The sequence below is a fragment of the Triturus cristatus genome, chromosome 2_1 (genome assembly GCF_964204655.1).
Source record: "Triturus cristatus chromosome 2_1, aTriCri1.1, whole genome shotgun sequence".
Taxonomy (NCBI): Eukaryota; Metazoa; Chordata; class Amphibia; order Caudata; family Salamandridae; genus Triturus; species Triturus cristatus.
Window position 1 is genome coordinate 61,166,945 of NC_140581.1, and position 25,984 is coordinate 61,192,928.

Genomic DNA, 25,984 nt, shown 5'->3' on the forward strand with positions numbered 1-25,984 from the left:
CCGCCGATTATAAAAGGTCTTGGTATATATAGTAGGAATTCCCTGTCCTTAGGTGGTATATATGCATGTGGTTACTTATTGTGGATATGCCCTAGGGAGGGGGTAACGTTCTGGCTGGGTTAGAGAGGCTCTGATGAGCGGGTTCTATCTGATCCGAAGACCCAAGCAGAACATTTGGCGTCACGAACCGTTTTCGAAACCTGTGTGCGTCGTGTTGTATCGTGTTTGCTTTCGGCGTGTGCGTGGTTTTGTTTGTATATTCTTTGTGGTATACTTGTGTGTCTAGCTTTTCTTCTTCTTTCTTTTCTTTTTCTTTCTTTTCTTCTTTCCTTTTCACGATGTTTTCTAGAAAATCTAAATCTACTTTTAAGTTGCCCGTTGATATTCCCGGATGGGATTCAACGCCTTATGAAGCCTTAGCCCATGAGTGGGCTGATTCTACTGGTTTGAGTGAGAATTGGAATTCTTCTTTGGAGCTGGCGGAGCCGGCTAATGTGATTACTTGTTTGCAGAAGGCACCCGTATCGAAGGGTGAGGAGGTTCCCGTTTTGGGGCGCAGAGGTTGGATTGTTCTGTCTGCGTACAGGATTCTGCATGAGAGGTTGTTGAAGTTACAGATATCTCTTAAGGATGTGGAAGCGCACTTTGTTGAGATTCAGAATTCTCATACTCTGTTGCGGTGTCAAAATAAGTTGCTTGCTGACAAACTTGAGACTTACCAAACTATTGCCGAAAGGGCGGCTGTGCGAATTGCTCGTTATAAATACAAGAATCGGCGTGGTCGGGTTTCGACGCGAAAGGTACGTCTGGTCGTGGCGAAAGCCGGACTAGATTGGAATCCTGATGAATGGGATGGTAATATCTGGAACTCGAGTGATTCTTGTTCCTCGGGTGAGGAGTCTGCCAAGCGCGAGTCCTCTCGCTCCGGCCATGCTTGTAAGTCTGCTTCTCGCACCTCTGATGGTGCACCCCGTGATTACGCTCGTTCTTCGAGTGGGATCGATGCCTCTTACACTGATTGTCCCTCTACGAGTACTGATCGGGCTCCTTGTGATGCTCGTCCCGCGGTCTCTGCGCATCCAGTTTTTCGTCGGAAGTTGCAGCAGTCTCCCAATGCTCCACAGGGTGTTTCTTTAGACTCTTTAGAAGACTTTACTCAACAAGAAATTAGTGATATTTTGCAGCGATTTCGACAGCGAGCTGGTGAGTCCTTGCTCACATGGATGGTGCGCCTTTATGAACTGGGCGCTGCTGGCATTATGTTGGATACTGGCGATTGTTTGAAGTTCTGTTCCTTGAGTTTGGATTCTACTGTGCAGGATCATTTTCGTAACTATAATGGTGGTGGTCAAATTTCTTTACTCCAATTGGCGACTGAGGGTTGTAATCAAAAATATCCTACTGAATCTGACTGGCCTGTGAATGACAAGCCGTGGTATACTTTGCGCGATGCTGCTCAACGTCTCAAAGAGGAGGTGATGAAAACGGCAATTTTTCTGGGTACTGCTGACAGGTTGCTTGATGGTTTGTTGACATCTTCTGTGCGGAATCGTATTATTCGTTCTTCCCCTGTTGCCTATAAGCAGGTCATGATGACTTTATTGATTAATCAGACTGGTAACGTGTTATCTACGGTACTGGAATCGGTACGCCAACTCGGTGAGTTGGGTGAGTGGTTTAAACCTGAACGTCAGTCCCGGCCTGACACTCGTACTCCTGGTGAAAATAAACTTACTAGACGTGATATCTTTTCTGGTCTTCTGGCTGATGGTGTGCGGAGGGAGGACATTGACGGTGAGACTACTGCTCGTTTGTGGGAGTTGTTTCGCAAACGTGGCTTGGATAGAAAGGAGGGTGCCCGGCGTGTTCGAACGACTGAGTGTGATCGTGGTTGTTCTGACGGTAGCGGTGATGACGACCGCCGTGGGCGCTCTGATCGTCGTGATGATCGACGTTATGTACGTGATATGTCCCCCCGTCGTGTGAGGGACAGAGAGAGAGAGGAGGAAAAAGAAAGGGGGAGAAATGATTATGTTTACAGCAGATGTAGAGATGATAGGGATCAATCCCCTGAGTTGAGGAGGAGAGAGGATCGTCATAGTTTGGCCGATCGAAACCCGCAGTACAATGCAGAAGACAGGAATCCATTTCGTAATGGGAATGGATATGAACAGGAGGTATCGATACCTAAGAAACGTGAGAGTCTTTATCCTGATTTATCCTGGTACACAGAATGCAGTAAAAATGACTAGGAAATAGGTCAAGCTCCAGTACACAGATGGGCTCACAGAGATAATAGACCCTATGTAGATATTGATATTTATTGGAGACATCGTAATATCCAAAGGGCCCGAGCATTGGTAGATACAGGAGCGGAGGCCACTCTTATTCATGGAAAATCAAAGAAGTTTAAAGGTCAGCCTTTTACAATTACCGGATTGGGTGGAAAGGAAACTCCCGCAGTTCAAACTTTGCTTGAAATGAGAATAGGTAGAATCCCTAGAAAAGAATACTCTGTACTAGTGGTGCCACTCTTAGAATTCATAATTGGAATTGATATTTTGAAAGGAATGACTTTGCATTTAGATGATGGATGTTACCAATTTGGAACTACGCATTATATATCGTCTAGACCTATACGGGTTGGTCGTTTAAGAATGCCCCCCATAAAAGTTCCCCAGGCGACAAAAGTGGTTTGTCAGAAGCAGTATCGTATTCCAGGTGGTCATGAAGAGATTAGTACCACTATTCAGGAGTTGGTGGATGCAGGAGTTATAACCCCAGTTACTTCTGCTTGGAATAATCCTGTTTGGCCTGTACGTAAGAGTGATAATTCTTGGCGCATGACTGTTGATTATCGAGAATTGAACAAACACACACCCTCTTTGACTGTTGCAGTACCGGATGTCATTACTTTAATTGAAAGAATCCAAAAACATCCAGGTACATGGTATGCGTCCATTGATATTGCTAATGCTTTCTTTTCAATTCCGATTGCCCCTGAGTGTCAGGAACAGTTCAGTTTTACGTGGAACGGGCGTCAGATGACATTTAGAAGTCTTCCTCAGGGCTATGTGCATAGTCCTACGATATGTCACCGGCTGGTGGCAGAGCATTTGGCTGAGGTACCGGTTCAGCCGCAAATTCAGATGTGTCATTATATTGATGATGTTTTGATCCAAGGCGAAACACAAGAGGAAGTTCAGACCCAATTGGACAGAGTCATTGAGTGCCTGCGTGAGAAAGGTTGGGAAATCAACCCGGATAAATTACAAGGCCCGTCTCAGGCTGTAAAATTTTTGGGTATTAATTTGCATGAAGGGCACCGGGAAGTGATCCCTCAAGTTAAACAGAAAATTCTTGATTTTGCAGTTCCGAGGAATAGGAAAGAAGCCCAAAGCTTCATTGGTTTGTTTGGTTTTTGGCGTCAGCATATTCCTCATTTGAGTCAAATATTAGCCCCCTTGTACCGTGTCACTCGTAAAAAGAATGCATTTGAATGGGATGAACCACAGCAAGATGCGTTCAACCTGGCAAAAGAGGCCATTCAGCATGCTTTGGATTTATGGCCCGTACGTGATGGTGAAGTGGATCTGAATGTGTCTGTACAAGGTCTTTATGCGAATTGGAGTTTGTGGCAGAAGCAAGGCAGGAGTAGGGTGCCGTTAGGTTTCTGGACCAAAAAATTACCTGATGCTGGTGAGCGTTATACACCTTTTGAGAAACAGTTACTTGCATGTTATTGGGCTCTGGTTGATACCGAGCAATTGACTTTGGGACATGATATAGTTTTGCGACCTGAAATTCCTATCATGCAGTGGGTTATGAGTTCGCCGAAAACTCACCGAATTGGACATGCTCAAGAGGCGAGTGTGATTAAATGGAAATGGTATATACAAGACAGGGCACGTGTGGGACAAAAAGGAGTTGCATCTTTGCATGAGCAGGTGGCGCGGGCGCCATCGACTGAGACTGAGAGTGAATGTTCCGTACCTTTAGTACAGGAGTCTCCTGTTAAGTGGGGTAGACCTTTTGACGATTTGTCCGCAGAGGATAGAAACCATGTTTGGTTTACGGATGGTTCAGCAAGGTTCATAGGAACGAAACGGCACTGGAAGGCGGTGTCCTATAATCCGATCACACAAAAACTGCTGAGCACAACTGGTGAAGGTAAAAGCAGTCAATTTGCTGAACTTTATGCTGTTTATCAAGTTCTGAAACAAGAGTTACCTGGCACATGTCATATTTTCACCGATTCTTGGTCTACTGCCAATGGACTGGCAGTTTGGTTACCGACTTGGCATTCCCATAATTGGAAATTGCATTCGAAAGAATTGTGGGGAAAAGAATTATGGCAGGAGATTTGGGAGATGCTCCCACAGAGTACTGTTACAATCTTCCATGTGGATGCCCATACCCCGATAGACTCTCTTGACAAATTTTTTCATAACATTGCAGATGAGAAATCTAAAATTGCTGAGGCAGTGGTGGACAGGCAAGATTCTGATATTGCGGGATTGGCGAAATGGGCCCACCAGAAGGCAGGACATTTTGGAGAGAAGGCCACTAGCAGGTGGGCTGCTGATCGAGGAATTTATATTCCCCTAGATTTAATCAAAAATGTTATTTTACATTGTCCCGTTTGTCAGCATATCAGACAGCGCAAAGTGCCCCAAATTGTTAAAGGTCATTTACATCGCGGGAAACTGCCCGCCCAAATTTGGCAGATTGATTACATTGGTCCACTTCCCATGAGTCGGAATTGTCAATATATTTGCACTATTGTTGATACATACAGTGGCCTGTTGGTAGCCCTTCCCTGTAAGCAAGCTACTCAATTGAATACTATCAAAACATTGGAATTGATTATGATGTATTATGGTGTGCCATTCCAAATTCAATCTGATAATGCATCCCATTTTCGTGGAAGATTGGTACAGGAATTCTGTGTGGAAAACAATATTGAATGGGTATTCCATATTCCCTACTATCCACAGGCCTCGGGTCTTGTGGAAAGGTTGAATGGCCTGCTGAAGGAGCAGCTGCGCAAACTGACTGATGACAAGTATAAGAATTGGCGAGACTTTTTGCCCCATGCACTATTGATTTTGAATAATCGTCCTTTTCTAAATGCTGAATCTCCACTTATGCGTTTGTTTCCTCCGAATGTTGATGCTAAACCAAATGAAATCAGAGAGACTGTGATGTACTGGGAAATTACTCCCGGAGCTTTGGCTCCATGTAGAGCGACCCCAGGGTCGGCAGGTTTAGACTTGCATGCCATGGATGACACCGTTATAAAAAGTAAGGATCGGGTCATCATTGCTACCGGTGTTGGTGTTCATATACCACCTGGGAATTTCGGATTAATCGCCCCTAGATCGGGGCTGGCTGTAAAAGGCATTCAGGTGCTTGGAGGAATAATGGACAGTGATTATCAGGGAGAGATTAAGGTGCTCCTGCTGAATAGCAGTGAGGTTGACTTACTGATACACAAAACGGACCGAGTGGCTCAATTACTCATCATGCCTGTTTTCAGTGGTGCAATAATGAAAGGCACTGCCCCAACTTTGCTAACTGTACGAGGCCAGAAAGGTTTTGGCTCCACAGATAACCCTGGGGCCAGGGTTTGGGTGCAGTCGCCTAAGAATCCCCCTGAACAAGCAGAGGTCATTGCCACCGGTCACGACAATACCGTTTTAGTTATGAGACCAGGGAAAGATAGCTGGGAAGCGGTCCCGGCTGACAAATGTTACTTACGAGAATGAATAATGCCTGTATTTGATTCTCTTTCAGATCATTCTTTGGACTGTTGCTGCAGGATGTGTCGGCGTCGTACTGTATTTGGGATGGTTCGACGAGAGAGGAGGGATCCCATCAACCCGGGATGACTTTCGCACCAGAGTGTCGCGTTCCTTCGCTGCGTGGGATTCGTCATCGAACTTTTGGACACTCCCGGCTAAGAGGGTGACTGATGCCCCTCACTTCTGTTTGACACCGATGAGATCTGTACATGACATCTTGGCAACCTGTCTTGTTGCTGTCCCTGCCTCGATGGAAACTCTAACTCATATTTTCAATGTTTCAAAGGCTCGCCCCAATGTTCTTCTGGGTGATTTCGCTACCCATGTGTATTGCCCCCTGTGTACTGAAATACCAGACCAGACACCCCCCATTCAGTCCCAAATAGTTACCTATAATATCACACAAGGAGATTTGTGTTTTTTCCTTACGTGCAATCCTAGTGCGATTTCTGAATGTTTACGTTTAAAACTGAAAGGTGCTACTTTATTTACCCCTCATGAGCGAACTTTGTGCTTTCAAAGGACACCGAAAACATGTACTTCAGTTCAAAATAACATGACTTGCAAGAGTTTGGTAGTTACCCCCAGTCATTATCGCACGATGTTACTACCTGCCAGATGGCTTTTCTCATGTGGTAATACTTCCTGGCCATATGTCCCCGCAAATATTTCTGGAGGCCCTTGTGCCATTACGAGACTCAGTTTACTGATGTTCTCGTCACATCCGAATGCCAATTCTCGTGTGATTCGAGATACAGTGATGTTACCGGAGGATTGTGACTCGTCTTTGCATTTATATTCCAAGTCTGAATATCTTAGTCTGGCTATTTCAATTATTGGTGTTCCTGCTTTGGCAGTTTATAATGCCAAATCTATTGGGAAAATGGCCTGCTGGATGGTGAAATCCATTAATAATACTTCTACAGTCCTGTCTGACATGCTATTGGACGCCCAGGGTGAACGCAGGGCCATTTTGCAAAATCGAGCGGCCATTGATTATCTTTTGCTTAAACATGGACACGATTGTTCTGATTTTGAGGGTCTTTGTTGTTTTAACTTGTCTGATCATACACAATCCATTCGCGCTCATATTAATAAGTTACATGACTTGAAGACGGAAGAAGTTAGAAAACACATTGATCAGGGCTGGTTTGACTGGCTCTTTAATTGGTTACCTGATTTGCATCTATTACGTCAAATATTAGGAGGTATTCTGATTACTATCGGCATCTTGATTTCTATCTGTTGCTTTATTCAGTGTATCCCTTCACTACTTCAATTCTGTACACTTGGTACTAGACATAGATCAGTTAGCTTTGTTTCATATTATTCTTCCACCGATGTTAGTTCTGTTTAATGAATGTATAATAGACTGAAGTCAAGGGTGAAATGTACTGCTCGATTTTCCCGGCCTTTTTGTGTTAAAGAATGACTAGTATGACTTCAGTCTCTTTCCATCCAAGTCTAAGGGTTAGAGTAGTGTATAGAGCCTATTTACTAGGCACTTCGACATGATCCTGTGTTCTTCCCCATAGATCAGGGTTTGCACACATATCCTAGGGGATAGATTTGTTAGTATTAGGGGTAACCTGTTCTGTAGTGAGGGTATTTCATGGAGCCGTGCTGAATTCAGGCCTGGTAGGCCTCAAACGGGAGAGACTCCATCTTTCTTTCTGCTTCGGCAGCTTGGGATGCTTCTAGGTCATAGGCAGTGTTTTAGTTAGGAGGTGTTATTCGCTTGGAGAGAACCGGTTCAGGCCGGCCCTTATCGAAGGATTGTATTTTTCTTCATGCCGAAGACACTACATCAGGCCGGCCGGCTGGGAACGTGTCCTTGGTACGGGGAGGTACAAGAATTTGGTGGGCGGCAGGTTACGGGCTGGAATTTTCCATGAGAAAATGCACCTCTATATTAGTGAAAGTCTGAGGCAGATACTGGCACTTGCTTCAGTCCGTAGGCGGCATCTGGCCGTTAGCAGTAAAGCTACTACTTATTCCAGGGAAGACAGATGACAAACTTGAAGGTGGAGAAAAAACCGAGAGACAGATATTCTTCTAGCAGAATAGCCAGAGAGAAGAGAGTAGCCGATGAGGAAGAGGTCCCAGTGACTCGGAGAAGAGAGAAGGGAGTAGATCCGTGACTGCGGAGGTGTAACTTCCAGGCGAGCCGAGGCACAGACGAGAAGGGAACCTAGATGACCATTGAGTGCAGGCTACATACGACTAAGGTGATGTCGACCCCTTTTTATTAGAGTGTACAACCTAATCTTTCACTTTTCTTTGCAGGTTATATGTTATATTGTAATGTTATGTGATCGCGTATGTAATGAATAAATAAAGTATCCAGTTTGTAGTGAACCAACATGTGCTATGTGTTCTTGCATGAGAGGGTAGCCTATTCTTCTAGTCAGCTGTGACTTGATATGAACAGATGTTAACCCTGATCAGGTAAGTGGTAACTGAATAAGGGAGGAAGGAGCCCCTCGAACCAGAGGACAAGTTGTGTTCTAACTGGCAGTTCTTGTGTGATCTGATAAATAGTAACACTGATTCCCTTGTTGTATGTTATGGTAATCATAGGATGAACTTGTGCTAAGGCTGCCGTCTGGGTAGGAAGTCCTGGGTCCATCTAGGACCGCGAGGCTAAGGCTGCCGTCTGGGTAGGAAGTCCTGGGTCCATCTAGGACCGCGAGGCTAAGGCTGCCGTCTGGGTAGGAAGCCCTGGGTCCGTCTGGGACCGCGAGGCTAAGGCTGCCGTCTGGGTAGGAAGCCCTGGGTCCGTCTGGGACCGCGAGGCTAAGGCTGCCGTCTGGGTAGGAAGTCCTGGGTCCATCTAGGACCGCGAGGCTAAGGCTGCCGTCTGGGTAGGAAGCCCTGGGTCCGTCTGGGACCGCGAGGCTAAGGCTGCCGTCTGGGTAGGAAGTCCTGGGTCCGTTTGGGACCGCGAGGCTAAGGCTGCCGTCTGGGTAGGAAGTCCTGGGTCCGTTTGGGACCGCGAGTCTAAGGCTGCCATCTGGGTAGGAAGCCCTGGGTCCGTTTGGGACCGCGAGGCTAAGGCTGCCGTCTGGGTAGGAAGTCCTGGGTCCGTATGGGATCGCGAGGCCGCCGATTATAAAAGGTCTTGGTATATATAGTAGGAATTCCCTGTCCTTAGGTGGTATATATGCATGTGGTTACTTATTGTGGATAGGCCCTAGGGAGGGGGTAACGTTCTGGCTGGGTTAGAGAGGCTCTGATGAGCGGGTTCTATCTGATCCGAAGACCCAAGCAGAACACTGACTTTCTGGGCATGCCGGTGCCATGGCATTTAACTTGCTATGAGTGATCCTGCATTGTGTTCAAATGTGCTCCATGCACCCCATTGTGGCATTGACTATCAGGACATGAGAACATCATAGTGTGTGTTGCTGGCATGCATCACAAGCATGTGAAATGAGACTCTGCCCATCCCTTCATCCTGACTCCTGTACTGAGTCAGTGGCAAGTGATGAGATGTGTGTATAGTGACATACTCCTACATGTTCTCTTGCATGTCCAACAAATGTGTAGGTGGTGCATGTCGGCACATTGGGGTATTAGCAGACAACATGCAACAGACATATGAGTGCAAGTCCAGGAGGGATATGAGTGCCATGGTCGATGGTGAGACTGACAATTGGCTTATTCTAAACAGTGCGAGCACTTTGAGCAGTGTTCACCTGATGATGCCAGGCCTTGCCCTGTGATGTGATGTACTCACTGTGATGTGTGCAGTCAGTGCAGGTGGCTGATGTTGTTCTCTTTTTTCCTAATTCTATCCAGATACATCCACGGCCACAGGAGGGGATAGCTCCATGGACCAGGAGGAGCCACAGAGCCTGAGTGGGACAGAAGGCAAGGAGTCGGAAGGATCCAGTGGCACGGAGGGCGAGTGGAGCCACACCGACGAGTCCTCAGCAACATCCACCCCAGCTGAGGGCCACAGCAGCTCGGAGGATGACTCCCTTGTGGAGGCAGGTGTCAGCAGTCACCGAACCCCAGCTAGTGAGGTTGTCCCTGCCACCGCCCCTACCACCACCATCACCACCATCCCATCAGGTCCCATCCCAGAGGTCAGTGGAGGCTTCCGTGTTTGGGAGCATGTCTCCTTTGTGCCAGGCACCACACCCCCTGCCCCTGTGTCCCCTGCTGCCCTTAGTGAGGAGTCTGTGGACTTGCTTCAATAGATCCATGTAGGGCAGACATCAATGCTGAGTGTCCTCCATTCACACACCAGTTTGTTGACACAACTGGTGTCATTCATGGAGGGCATTCCATCAGCCATGTCTGCCCTACAGAAGACCAATCAGTCCGTGGCCTCCTCTCTGACGGCAGCAGTGTCCCTCCTCCAACAGTCCCGCACCCCTCCCACCCCTGCACCACCCACTGACTTGGGCACTGCAGTGGGGACCCAGTCCACTCCATCAGACCTGCCCACTGCAGTTGTGCTGGCCCACACCCCATCTGACTTGTGCCCCACAGTTGTTACTGCACCCACTACTTCAGTCAGCTCCACTGCAGTTGCCAGTGACTCTCCTGCATCCACCACCCCTTCACTGCCTCCTTCTGCTGCGCCCTGATCCTATCCCTGCGGTGCCTGGCCTGACCCCATGTATGCCCCTCCGAGGGGATGTCCCCTGTCCTTACCAGTGCAGACAAGCAACGTGTGACAGTTGTCACTCAAGTTAACTTTTTGTCATCTGTATATGGACTGGCCATTGGCCTTTGTTTTGAAAGGACTTTGCATTTTAAAATTGCTGAATAAAGCTTTTTTCTTTCTCCTTGTGAATTTGATTTAGCTGTACATTATGTTGAATATGTTTAGCATGACCTTGTAGTTGTAAAGCTGGATTTCAAATGTTGAATACTGAGGTGTGGATTTGAGGTACTCCATGTGGTCCATGAGATATGCATCCTATTCTGGTCGTTATCCATATCATCCTTTGCAGCTAAATGGGTGTGTCATGATTAACAATTTGTGGACATCTCTGTAAACATTTAATTTGCATGGTCACATCTGTGGCTTGTACACATGCACATATGATGTGCTTCCCATTGTCCAAATTGTCTATTTCCCTGACTGTGGGCGCATCTCCACTGGACATGTAAGTGTGGGCATCATTGGTGTAGGAGCAACTGGGGCCTCTGTGCAACTTGCTGGACATATGTATTGAGTATGTGCAGATGGCTTGAGGGAGACTCCTGTACCCAGGCTGTTGTTCCCAGAGCCTTCATTGTGTGGTAACTGGTGGCTGACTGACAAAGTGTTCTGCTGACATGACTGAGACCTGCTGTGACTATGTTTGGCACAGCTGAGCTTCCACAGGAGTTGAGTCCCCTCAAGTAAGTGTGCTGTTCCGTGACATTGCCTGGACCAATTTTGTGTGTTGTGTGGGCATGTGTGTGTGTGTCCACATCCCTTTTCATACAAAGGCAGTGTTCCCTTGATATGTTCCTGTTATTGATGCTTGCTGAGTGGTACTGTGTTCATCCCACAACTTTGCCATGGTCTACCAGATGTGTGGGTGCATGACACACTACTGGTAATTGGTGTTTCATCATTGGAATTTGTCTGTTCTGAGTGGTGATGATGTGACAGAAGCAGATGGGACACAATCAGGGGTCCCCAAGGCACTTGATTGTTCGTAATATCATGTAGTTGTCCCTAAATGGTACCTTTCAGTGATTGAGACATGTGTATGTGTGTGTGACTGATCCCACTTGTCCGGTTCAGGGCTACAATGTTTGCAGGTGTCAGCATGTGTGCCTTGTGGTTCTCCTTGGCTTCTGCATTGTCCTGGGACTGTGGCAGGTATTCCGAAGGTTACGTGAGCTTTGACATCATGGCCATGTAGCGCATACTGTGTAGTATGTCTGTCATTCACCAGGGTTGTAAACTGTCCTTGTGTGATGAGTCTGTGCACTTTAGTTCCTCCAAACATTACTGTGTTTGTCATGAGTGCATGTGCAATGTCTCCTGTCCATGTGGGCTTCACAGATGCACATTGGTGCAGGTCAGGGTATGTGGTGTTGAGGATGGGCTGATGTAAATGTTTGCATGGATGGGCCCCTAGCTCCCATTTGTCCATGGATGACAGGCCATGCTGAGTGATTTGTGTTTGTGTTGCTGTGATGTACGTGTGTGGCACAGGACACATGTCTGGGTTTCACAGTTTATACGACATCTACCTTTGTCAGCACAGGGGACGTGTCATGTATGCTTGTGCCACCCCATTGTCTGGTCCCTGGGGGTAGTGATGTTGTGTGTCAGTCTCTTGCTGTGTTAGTTGCTGTTCATTCCAGCTTGCGTCACATGTGTCTGTTGTGCTCCCTCTCATCTCACAATGCCTTTTGTATGGCACTGTGTCCACATCTGTCTTACTGTGGTTCAGCCCCCCTCATGTGCTGTGTAGTTGCCTGGGGATACACACACACACATGTTGTGTCAGATGTGGAGTGTGAGGTTGCCTGTTTGTGTTTGGGCATCTGCACCAGTGCATTGGTATTGCTGTTGTGGGCCATTGTCTGGATGTTGTTTTTGTGATTTACCCTGCTGTCCCTGTGAGTCATATCACATCATTGTGCACATTCATCCTGGTTGTTAAGTCCCATTGCTGGCATGGAATGGGAGTTTGTGACCTGACACCTACAGTCTACACAGGTTGTTTTGATTTGTGTGTCTATTTTCGAGATGTGTGTAGGCTTTGTGGTGGTCACTTCTGCTTTTGTGTCATTGTACACTGTATGCATTAGCAGCCCCCATGGGTCGTGCTTGTCTGCACATGGCCAAGCGTATGTTAGGTTTTGACAGCACTGTTAGCCTCACCACATCTCTGTGGGTATGGGTATGGGACACAACCACTAATTTGCCCCTAAAGTGTTTCATGTGTTGGGATCAGAAATCATACATGCTGTTTGGCATTTGCAACTTTGACCACCTTACTTACCTTTGGTTATTGTGATGAGGCGGGTTTTCGACCCCATCACCACAATGCTCAACATTTGCTGCAGTTTGGAACCACACACTTAACTTTTCTTCTACACAGTGAGGGGGTGTTATGTTTACATTGACACAGTGCTAGTGATGCTTGCCTTGTGTAGGCCACACTCAGTTTTTGGTCACACATGTGATGGTAGTTGCATTGCATGTTCGAAGTCATAATCACTGTTGTGGGCATTTGTCACAGACTACACACTGTTGTCATGATGTTAGGGGAGATGAATTTTGCTGACATAACTAATGTTGGTGTATGATGGATGTGTGGCGCATCACCCATCCTATGAGTGGGGGTGGCAGGAGTGATGGGCAACAGGTCCCCTATGGGTGGGGGTGGCAGCAGTGATGGGCAACATAAGCCCTGTGGGTGGGGTGGCAGTAGTGATGGGCAACAGGTCCCCTATGGGTGGGGGTGGCAGTAGTGATGGGCAACATAAGCCCTATGAGTGGGGGTGGCAGTAGTGATGGGCAACAGGTCCCCTATGGGTGGGGGTAGCAATAGTGATAGGCAACATAAGCCCTATGGGTGGCAGTAGTGATGGGCAACATAAGCCCTATGGGTTGGGGTGGCAGTTGTGATGGGCAACAGGTCCCCTATGGGTGGGGGTGGCAGTAGTGATGGGCAACATAAGCCCTATGAGTGGGTGTGGCAGTAGTGATGGGCAACAGGTCCCCTATGGGTAGGGGTGGCAGTAGTGAACGGCAACATAAGCCCTATGAGTGGGGGTGGCAGTAGTGATGGGCAACAGGTCCCCTATGGGTGGGGGTGGCAGTAGTGATGGGCAACATAAGCCCTATGGGTAGGGGTGGCAGTAGTGATGGGCAACATAAGCCCTATGAGTGGGGGTGGCAGTAGTGATGGGCAACAGGTCCCCTATGGGTGGGGGTGGCATTAGTGATGGGCAACATAAGCCCTATGGGTGGGGCTGGCAGTAGTGATGGGCAAAAGGTCCCCTATGGGTGGGGGTGGCAGTAGTGATGGGCAACTTAGCCCTATGATTGGGGGTGGCAGTAGTGATGGGCAACAGGTCCCCTGTGGGGGTGGCAGTAGTGCTGGGCATCAGGTCCCCTATGGGTGAGGGTGGCAGTAGTGATGGGCAACATAAGCCCTATGAGTGGGGGTGGCAGTAGTGATGGGCAACATAAACCCTATGAGTGGGGGTGGCAGTAGTGATGGGTAGCTGGTCACCTATGGGTGGGGGTGGCAGTAGTGCTGGGCAACAGGTCCCGTATGGGCAGGGGTGGCAGTAGTGATGTTCAACAGGTCCCCTATGGGCAGGGGTGGCAGTAGTGATGTTCAACAGGTCCCCTATGGGTAGGGGTGGCAGTACTGGTGGGCAACATAAGCCCTATGAGTGGGGGTGGCAGTAGTGATGGGCAATATAAGCCCTATGGGTGGGGGTGGCAGGAGTGATGGGCAACAGGTCCCCTATGGATTGGGGTGGCAGTAGTGATGGGCAACATAGGGCCTATGAGTGGGGGTGGGAGTGGTACTGGCCATGCAACCCCAAAGGTGGCCTGTTGCTAGTTGCCAGGATATCGATCCCCTGAGTGTGTGTGACATTTTGCGGGTAAGTGTCGTTTGTTTGTGTGGTGGGTGTCTGACTCACCGTCTGCGCCGTACGCGTTGGTTCCTGATCCGGTCACAGATGTAGAGTACTGGTATGACCTGTGCGATGTGATTCATGATGTGTTTGTCTCGTACACGCTGCTTGTTGCAAGCTGGTCCGTCTCGTAGCCATGTATTGAGTTTTGGCACGAATCGTACCTGATATGCTTCTTTTCCGGAAGCTGTGATATGACGTACGTGGCAACCCGTCCAGCGCGAATGATGTGCGCATCGTACTTCTCTGATCGGAAACTGCTATGGATACTGCTTCCGGGCGACTCGGTTCGACGTTCGGAGGTACGGCTCGGATGGAGAATGAAGCTTGAATCACAGCCTACGTGTCGGTCGGATTTTTATGCGCATCGTATTTCATCGTCCGGATGGACCAGCTCTGGGTATGAGTCTCGGAGATCTGTCTGACGCGAATAGGAATCGACCTCTTAACCCCTTCCCTGCATGGTTAATTCCCCCGGCAGTGCGGGGGGGCTGCACCGCCTCTGTGCTCATGACGAGCTGACCCGGCCCACTGATTCATTTTCCCGCACAGGCAGGGAATTAATCGTGCGTGGGCAGGCCACGGCCGTTATGACGAGCTCAGCTCGTCATGAGCAAAGCTCCGTCATGAGCACGCAACGGGTTAATATATTAATTTTGCAAAGCTGCCTCCCATTATGTATATAGACTGGCATGTAGTTCCTCCGAACTTTTTAATCCATTAGGGTGCTTGTTATCAAGGTTAAAAATATATTGCATCTCTAATATCCGGAGAGCCTTTTCTCGATCTCCTCCTCTTTTATTAGTCGGGATCGAATCTATAAGATAATATTTAAGCTCCCTAGGATTACCATCATGTCTCTCATTAAAATGGCAGGCCACCGGATAGGCTTGATTGTTGTTTTTAATGGCTCGTATGTGCTGGAGCACCCTTTTGTGTCCCTGCAAGATGGTACATCCGATATATTTTAAGTTGCAAGGGCACTCCAGCACATAGACCACATGATCTGTTTTACAGCTAAGTGCCTTGTTTATCTTTCTGTCTGGGCCGCCAAAGGGAGTTGTATAACTTTTCATGGATACCTCATGTTGGCATGATTTGCAAATTTTACATTTAAAAAATCCCATTCTTTGATTTAACCATGTACTTTTGGTTGATGGGCCACAGGGATCGTTGTTGACCAGGGTATCTTTCATAGATGTATTCCTACTGTAGGTGATGGCTGTTTTTTTAGGAACTATTTTTCCAATTATTGGGTCTTGGCGGATGAGATACCAGTTTCTGTTAACTATATTTCTCACCGCCGCTTCCTGCCGACTATATTCAAGGAAACATCTGAATTTGTTTGCTGTATCAGCAATGGTAACCTTACTGGGTTTTTGTTTAAGTCGGGTTTCCCTGTTTTTCTGATTGCTTTTAGTTAGGGCGGTAGCCAGACATTTTTTGCTATAGCCCCTTTCCTTAAATCTAGATTAGTATTCTATTTGTGCAACCTCGAGATCTTTACTGTTGCTACAAATCCGCTTTAAGCGTCATAGCTCCCAATATGGAATGCTTTGCACCAAATGGCCTGGATGCGAGCTGCTGGCATCCAAGATTGCATTGCCAGCGGTTGGCTTTCAATGCAATTTTGCCTCGAGCCTATGCTGGTTAGCATACACCTCAACATCAAGAACATTTATTTTAGTTTTGCTGATACAGTCAGTGAAGTTCAAATTTAACTGATTGATGTTAATTTGCTCAATGAACATTTCCGCTTCTGACTCAGTTCTATGCCAGACCAAAAACAGATCATCTATGAATCTTCACCAGATCTTAATCTTGTTGGTCATGACATTTATGTGATCTACCATGAGAACCCGCTCCTCCCACCAGCCCATGTGTAAACATGCGTAGCTGGGAGAGAAGCTGGCTGCCATGGCTATCCCTCGAGACTGTTGAAACAGGGTGTTTTGAAACATAAAGATATTGTTAGTTTAACAAAGTTCCACCATATTAACCAACATTTTGGTGTGTTCAGCATATTTTGGCCCCCTCCTTGATAGATAATATTGCAAGGCTCTGAGTCCATCTTTGTGTCTGATTGATGTATATAAAGAGGCTACATCAAGTGTAATCAATAGGTGGTCATCTTTCCACGGAAAGAACATCATTTTAGCTAAAAAGTCCCCTTTTTTTTTGAGATAGGATGCCAATTTTTGGGCGTGCTCCTGTAAAAAGAAATCTATGTATATTGAGGTTTTCTCGAAAATACTGTTTCTTGCCGATATGATCGGCCTTCCAGTAGGTTTTTTTTCGTCCTTATGTACTTTTGGAATGTAGTACATTATGGGTGTTTTACGGTTTGCATTCCACAAATATTTATATGCATCTGTTGTTATTAGACCAGTGTTTCTCCAGGCTATCAATTTCATTTTGTAATTCGCATGTACCGCTTTCAAATTCATTTTGTTGCTGCTGCAGTAACAGGTTTTATAGTTGATTTGGCTCATTGCTCCTTTTAAATAATCCTTTCTCTTCCATAACACTACGTTACCGCCCTTGTCGGCACTCCTAATAACTAAATCCTTGTTGTTTTTCAATTTAGTTATGAGTTGGTGGTATTTTAGTTCCCTTTTTACTACCATCGTTTTTTGTTTTGATATTTTTCAATTCAGATTTTGAGACCGCTTACCACTTGTTCTTGGACGATGTCAATGGTGTCCTTTAACATTAGAGGATAAAATGTTGATGGTGGTTTAAAAGGTGTTTGGCACGATTTGGGTTTACTGATAGGCGATCCCACAGATTCTGAGTCTTGACTTATATTACCGTCCTCATGCATTAAATCATATAAAACACCCACCATATATTTGTCAGAGTCTTGATTGCTTATAGCTGTTGCGCCATTTTCCTGTGATGTCATGTTGCTACTAATCGGATTTAAATCGTCTGCAGTCATTTTTGATGGTCCGGACTGTGCATGGAATTTTTGTAATTTTAGTTTCCTGATGCTTTTGTAGATATCTACTCTTATCTTGGCATAATTAAAAGAGCTTTGGGGGCAGTAAGACAGACCCAGGGCTAATAGTAGGGGTGGGCGGAATTTGCGAAATTCACTTTCACAAATTATCGCGAAAATGTTAAAAATCTCCGCAAACACGCGGAAATATCGCGAAGATGCGGAAGTTTTTCTGCGTGGTCGCGGCTCGCCAACTTACCCATGCGGTTGCTCGCGGGCGTGGCCATCTTGTTTTCATTTGTCTCGCGGTGCATGATTGCGAGAGGAAAGACGTGATCGCGCGACGAATGACGTTACTGCGGGCGCGAACTGTCATGAGACAGCGCAAATGGCTACCAACAATCCAACATCTCGTGGACAACGCGACCGGACCGGGAAAACTTGTCGGCGAACGCGGGGATTCAGGTAAGGCGATCACGCGCACGCGAGAATGTATTATTTTACAGCGCGAGCAAGCAAAAAATGTACGGTAAAATGCGGATTGCGGAAATTTTGACATTTTCGCGCTCTCCACGGAACTCAAAAATGTCAAATTATCGCAATTTCCGCGAGCGGAACGGAATTTTAGCCCAGGCCTAACTAATAGTTGTTTTTCCGCCTTGTTCAAAACCGTGTCCGTTAGATTGATGACAGTTTTGTTACTTACTGCCTCTAAGTCTGTTGGTGCTATTTTTTCAAGAATTTTTTCTTTTGGCGAATTGGTGGCCTCTTGTTTGTTCCTCCTTCTGCTTGCCTGCCTTCTCTACCTGCGTTTTCTGTTTCATTCTGACTTTGATTTGGTTGTTGCTTTCTCGCTCTGAGAGATTGGAGGCGATCCCAGCATAAAAAAAATCTACTTCTTCTGTAAGGGAATGCCTTTGGGTTGGAAGCTGTTTAGTTTTTCTGCGAGTATCGATTTCTGACTCGCTTTCCACATCCGAGCTGGCTTCAGAAGCAGATGTTAAATCTGGTTGTAGATTTTCGCTACTTGTTCCTTGGGCAATATTCTGTGTCTCCTCCGATTTGCCCGCTTTCAATGCGTCAAATTTCCGTGCAAATGTGAATACTCTTCCGTATTCGTAATCACACCGGTCCCGGTGGAATTTAAAAGCTTTGCGTTCCCTTATTACATCCTCTTCTCTTTTTAAATGTTTTTTCATTTCATTTTTGATTTTTTCCAGTTCTTCAGTGAGTATATATACTCACTGAAAAAAACATAGGTTTCAGGGACGTTCTAGTTAGAAATTAGCATTTATAAAACCGTAGAAATTCACTGAGAAAAACACAGGTTTCAGGGATGTTATAGTTAGTAGGACATTTCACTCACAAAACCAGAGAAATTCCCCTGTTATAGTTAGTTCAGCTAACTATAACTCGCTCCCCACGATGCACTGCTGATGACATCACTTATTGCGTCATTCATGACATGGTCAGTGACATCGCTGAAGACAGCTCATGATAACATCTCAAATGACATCACTGATGAAAATGAGGCTTTTTTGATAATTGGACTGTTTCCTACTGGTAATAACATTGATGCATGTGCTAATTACATTTTGTTTCAAAACATTTTCTAATGCAAACTATATACTTACTGATGTTCGTTGATGTAGTGGTTTTTGTTGACGTTGATGTTTAGTTGAATTTTGTGGCAGTTGTAAAAAGAAAAGCATTTGGTAGCTATGTTTTGTATTTTTATTACTTTTTAAAATGTACAATTAATTTAGGTTAAATTATATATTTAGTTTGTTACATTTTTTATGATGTTGAGTTAAATATTGTGGGCATTAAAATGTTTCTTCTATATGTTCTCAGTGTATTTGTTATGAAGTGTTTTCTGAGACATTTAAAGAACAGCATGTAAATATTTTAACTTAAATAGATTAAGAAAGGTTAAGTATTTATAATGTGTTATAAAGTTTTGTTCTTTTCTGTGTAGTAGATAATTTGATATAGTTGTTTATGTAGTTTTTCTTTCTTTTTCTGCTCTCTCTCGCTCACAAAGTATTTCTCTCCCTCCTTGTTTGTCCGATATTGCCTAAAATTGCATTAATTCATTCCTTGTTTTATAGTGTTTATTTAATTAGTTAACGTTTTCTATTGGTTTCTTTTAGCTTAGTTTAAATGTATTGGTCTTTTTTTGAATTTTTTAGTAGTTATCTTTTAATTTCTTTAACATATATGTGTTGTTTATTTAATATTTATATATATGTTATTTACTGTTGTTTTTTACTATATTTGTAAATTAATGTGATTTAATTTAATTATAGTTGATATATATGAATTTTAATTTATTTTCAGTTTATTGGATATTTATTTAATGTTGTATAGATAATAAATATTTGTGTTAGTATTATAATATAATTTTATTTAAATATGTAATTCTTTTGATATATGTTGTTAAAATGTATTTTAATGAATTGGGATAGGATATTTAATTTTAATAAATTTAAATATTGTTTTTTAATGTTAAATCTTGTTTTTGATGTTGTTTATATACATGTTATCGATATTTGTGTATTTGATATTGATGATATCGATATTTTTGGTTTGTGTGTTTTATTTGTAATGTTATCAATATTTTTGTTAGATATTTTTATGTTGTTGATATTTGTGTTAAGAATATTTTTGTTGATGATATATTTTTAGAAATGTGTTTGAAAATTCTAGTTTAAGTATAGGATGCCGATATTTGTGTTTACGATATTTTTAACCGCAATATTTTTGTAGAACAAGGTTTTTGTGTTCGATATTTTATCAGTGATCTGGTTTTACCTCCTTTCGGAAGGGATCCTTTTGAGGAAACCCACCTCTTGATTGTGATCTACTCTATTCTTTTGTTTTTGATAGTCCAATTTCTTCTTGAAAGAATCAGGTGCTGGCTTGGTGTAATCCTTTTCAGGTCCACCCATGGTAGTACCAAATTATCTCTACCTAATTCGGCATATGTATCTTCGATAATTTTAGGTAATTCATGCTGTTGTTGTATAGGAGTGAAATCTCTCAGACGTTGGCATATTGCCACTGCTGCTGCCTCCCCTTTTATGTTAGCCAACATAATAGTTGATATCTGGGCCAAATTCCCTAACAATTTCATCTCGAAGTTCAGAGCAGGTTCTGCTCCATAGTCATTCTGTATCTGTCTCAATACTTCTGGTATTACTGCTATTGAAGGGATACCAGGAATTCTGGTATAGATCGCAGTGAAAACTGTATCCCAAGAGGTACAATTCTCTTGGAGGAGCTATCCCAATTGGAAAGCATATTGTTAACATTCTGTCTTTTTCTTGGGGGCCTGTGTGTGGAAACAGTGCCTCTAATTTTGTAATTTTGTAAGCTATCCAGAATGGCATTTGCTCAAGTTTAGTGAACATTCTACCCATAACTGTGTTCAGTGTTTGTGGAGTTATTTTTCTTACAGTTCCTTGTATTTGTCCTGCTGGTGTAACCCTTGTATGTTGTAGTGTGAGTTTTCTCATAATGAACTGTGTCAGATGTCTGTAAAATTTTATTATTTCTGTGTAGTGAATTTAAGTCTGCTATTGGCATTGTGTGAAGGTGTGGATGTGGTGTATAGGCAGCTAGGACTTGCCCTGTGGCTCCTTCTCTGCTGAGTGGACCAAGTCTTACTTTATCTGTTGTGTGGGGGGAGGGCACCTTTAAACCAGTTTCTGTGCTCCTGGTAGGTGAGCGGAACTTCAATGTCCTTGTATGGACAATATTCCTCTGGTACTTCATCTTCAGTGTATGAATGGAATGTATTTGTGCGTGCGTCTTCTGCTGATAATTTGACCCACAAATAGATTACCTCTGTCCTGTATGACTTGTGTGCCTCAATCATGAAGGTGACTGTCCCATCTGATGCTGTGACTCCGAATTCTACTAGTTTTAAAGTGAGTGCACTCATGCATTTTCTGAAATGTTCATTGCACCTCCCTGTTCTCCAACCCCCAATGAATTCACACTGGGAATTTGCACAGCATTGTCCTCTTCGTCAGTCATTACTGATAGAGTTTCAAGGAAAATTAGATACGGTTTTATGCACAATAGGGAACTATTTATTCTTCAAGATAGAAAAAACCTACAGCCAATACATATGATATGCCTACTCAGCTGTGGCAGATTTTTTCCCTCCCCCTCCAGACATCTCTGGGTATATATTCAAAGACTGTTCCCATCCTATTTACCCCATGCACTCTTAGATCTGCTAGTTTATGTCTTATTAGGATCGTAAAGACCAAACGTGCAAGATGGGGGGGAAGGGCAATATCACAATATGCGGCAAAGCTTTGGAATAAAATGCCAGTGGCCATGAAACTTCAACCCAATTTGCAGCTTTTCATTAAGGGTCTGAAATACAGTGCATTGTTTCTGCTCATACACCACAGCACCAAGACTCCACGCCATTCGAGCGCTATAAAAACATATAAAACGTAAACATAAACATATGTGAGTAGAGGTCTCTGAGAAAGGCACAACTGAAATACTCAGATTTCACTGTTAAGTATGAAAAAACCAACGTTGGTGATGCCATGTTGTGTAGCTCCTATAAAACTATGTAGGATCTGCATGTATAGACAACATAAACTGTGTGTTTGGGACATATAAGCTTGCAATTATTTGTTCACACCTTTAATATACTGTATCCTGTCTCCTGGGTTGAGAAGGCCTATATTAGAGGTGACTGACATATTAAAAAGTAGTTGTAGGAGGTTGGCTTAGTATGTGGTGCACACTTAAGTAAATGGTGCACCATGCACTAATCCAGGTAACACTTTATGGTGATTTTAGTGGATTTTGATAACCATAGAAAGTTCTCAAAGTGGTAGCTGTGGAGAGCAGCCTCAGGCTTATCTTGTAGGGTTGTTAAGCAACATGTTTTACCATTTATCTGTGGTGTAAGACAGACGAAAAGACACCACACAGTGTTTAGCAGAAATATGTCTATTTATTACAACACAATATCACTTTCATCTTGTTATATATCCTACCCAGAGCTATCAACAGAATACACAAGAATTGTTCAAATGCAATCAGGTAAGTAGCATAAAGTACAGTGGTATCCAAGGGGAGACCGAACCATATAATAAGAAAGTAGAAAGCGAACTGCAAAGGAGAACTGGACTTGGATCAGAAGACCCAGAGAAGCTGAGGACACAAGAAACCACCCAAATATAAGTGCCCAGGGACCCCACTGATGCTGTGTGCAGAGTGAAAGCTGCATGCCCATTGGAAGTCAATGTAGAAGTTACAGTTGCAGTTTTGAAGAAAAAGGACCTTTCCCAGAAGCTCCAGAAGAAACCCTTTGGAAGACAGAGGGTTGGAGAGCCACCCCACCCATGGATGCCCCGGGAACCAGGTTACCTACACTAGGGAAGCTGGATGCATAGGGGTGAAGTGACTTCGGAACCTGTCATGGACAACAATGGACGACTTTGCAGAAGATGCCTCTGGAGAAGACTGTGAAAGAGTCCAGTGGAATCCAATGGTGGACTCTAGAAGTGAGGAACCTGCAAGCAGGGGGACAGAGTCTACCCCACTCGGAGGTGACCAGGAGGCACGGAGATACAATACCCACTGATGTCGGGAAGTTCTGAAAAGTCTTTGACAACTTTGTCGCTACAGCTGTGAGGACCAGGTGAATGTGAGGAAGACAAGAAGTCATGCTTGAGCTGCCCCATGTTGGATGTCATTGACTTTGTGGTTGGTGTCTGGCATGAACACCAACAAGCCTTGGTAGCTGTAACTGGCATGGAAGATGAAAAAGGAGCAACATTGGGACCAGTAAGGTCCAAAGAACTCACTGGAGAGTCAGAGCTGGCCCTGGGCAAGCAAGGAAGTCCACTAGAGCAGGAGAAGAACCTCAGGAGAACCCACATGCCGACAGCTTAGGAGTCGCAAGAGGACCTCGATCAGCTCACCAAGAAGGAAGGTCCATTGTGCAGAGGATATGGTGAGGATGCTGATCTAGAAAGGAAGAGATCCTGGAGGCTAGAGCTTCTTGAACCCCCAATAACTCTGGAGTGCAGAGCCAACAAGCCTTGGCAGTGGCAAGTTGACTTGGTGCAAAGGGGTTCAGACCCAGTGGTTCCATCAAGGGACACTGGCCTCAAAATTCCAGAGAAAGCAGGTCAAGCTTTGAGGGAGTTGAAAAACCACCACCTGTGTTGCTGACCCTCAGAAAGTCTGTAGGATGACAGGAGCATAGTTAGCTTTGTTTCAATGCCTGCAGATGCAAGGGAGTGTTCCTTCGCTCCAAGGGAGATTTCTTCGGATGTCCTTGATGCTCACAGGTCTGTTGAAGAACCTGGATGAAGCACAGACACAGACAATACAGAAGACTTGAAGAACAGTGAGAGCAGGTGCAGTGGAAGTCTTCCTTGATGCAATCTTGTCCAGTCAAAGTCCATTGAAGTCCAAGTGTCCAGACGAATGAAGAGCAACATAGTTGTAGGATTGAGTCTTGTTCTACAATAATTCTGAGGACACACCAACAGGGGAGCCTTTAAATACCCCAAGGAAAGGGTTAGGATGACTCGGAGGTCCCTCCAAGAGGAGGAGCCTGACAGAGGAGAAGATTCTCTCATGTAATTTTTCCAGTAGTAGGAGCCAAGTGCTCCCTGAACTAGTTCAAACTGTAGTATGCAGGATGGCAGACATTGTGCCATTCACAGCAGTCTGGTCATGCTGGCAAGCACCCCTATCCCAGCCCAATACACTAAGTCCTGTCTGGGATGTCATCACACCTCCCTGTGATAGGAAACTTATTGTTATTTCTTTCCTGCTTGAGCTCAACTCAGCAGCAGGAGGGCAGAATTGTGTCTGGCCAACAGCTGCACTAGCTTGCTAGCAGACCTGGGAATACAAGGGGGTCCTATAAGGTGCTCCCCAGTACATGGGATCATGCTTCAAACACTGGAATCATTGTTGGGGTATGATTCAAGCATGTTTGATACCAAACATGACCATGTTCGGTGCAGCCACTATTTAATTAGACATCTCGCAATGACTGTTGTCCACTGTATGTGTTTAAAGAGCTGACCGCACTTACAAAGCTTCGAGAATTGTCTCCAGGGTTTGTATGGGTGCCCTGCTCATGCAGGGTAACCCTCTTACTTATAAGCAAGCACCCTGCCCTCAGGATGAACGAGCCTGCCATTGGAAGTGACTTAAAGGTTTTAAGTGCAGTGACTTCAGATATAAGGAAACTTATATCTGTCATAAGAGGTGCAAGCACCAACTCACAAAGGCTGCAATGGCTGGCCTGAAGTCACAGTGTGAATGGACTCCCATGAGTGGCACAATAACAATACATGCTGTAGCCCATGGCAGACTCCCTGGGTACCTATGCCGTGGGTACCCTAGTACCATATACTTGGGACTTATAAAGGTACACTGGTAGTCAATTGTGAAGGTACCACAGTACTCACCATATCAACTTAGGGGAGAACGCACAGTTGCTGGGCTCCTGATTAACAGAATCCCAGATTAATTAAAAAACACACTGAAACCAGGCAAAAAGTGGGGGTAACCATGTCAGAAGGATTCTTCCTTCTTACAATAGTGCATTCACCTTGCCACTCATGGTGAGGGCAAAGGTGAGTTGTAGCTGATTGCAATCTTCCTGTAATTTGCAATTGTATGCCTGCTGTCATCTGGTCACTAGAGCCACTCATGGTGGCACAAGTAGATCTTCAGGCCCTGATGCCCCTTTAAAACCAGATCCAAGGTACCTATGGCACCACATCACTAGGGAGATATTGGGGTTTTAAAGTACTTGCCAATTATGAGTACCAACTCACTTACATAATGATTAGGGCAAGAGCACTGGCACTGGGGCCTGGGCAGCAGGCTCCAGTGCACTTTCAGACTCATAACTATAAGCATTGGGGTAAAACCTGTGAGGGTGACCAGGCAGAACGGGCACTTTCCTACACTGTGCTTACAGTAGGTTTGTCTAAACTGTATTGCAGAGGTAGAAGGTCATGAATTTGTAATCTATTGAAAGTTTGGATCACGAGGTAACTGCTCACCTCTGAAAATAGTGTAGCTGAGCTGATAGAACTAGGGTGAAATATTCCCAAACGTACAAGCAGTTGTTAGGGGTTCACCCAGGTATTTATGCCATGACTGGGGTTGCCAATAAATCCTCACCAAGTTGATGAGGCCCCTGCTATAATACATTAATTATATTTGGGCTGAAACACTTTGCTATTAGTAACACATTACTCTGGAAAACAAATATTAGTGTCAGTCAGGTAGTTGATAAGTTTATCTTCTACTTCTGTATTAGTTGTTGGGTTATTATTAAACTCCATTGGTCAGCGATGAACTAGTAGAGTCTTAAGGTGCCCCCACCCACAGGCTGGTGAGCACTACAAAGAAAGACCCTTACTCAGAGTGCCTCAGAACACTTCTGGCTTGTGAAAGAATACCAAGCGTACTGAACCTGCTATACTCGGCACCTGTGACCTGTGAGAATAACTGTGGACCCCTTCTACTTTAAATCCAAGGAGAGAAATATGTCCAAGGATCATAGGACAAATTCTCCAAGTGGCTACAGGAATATAAACAAGCTGAA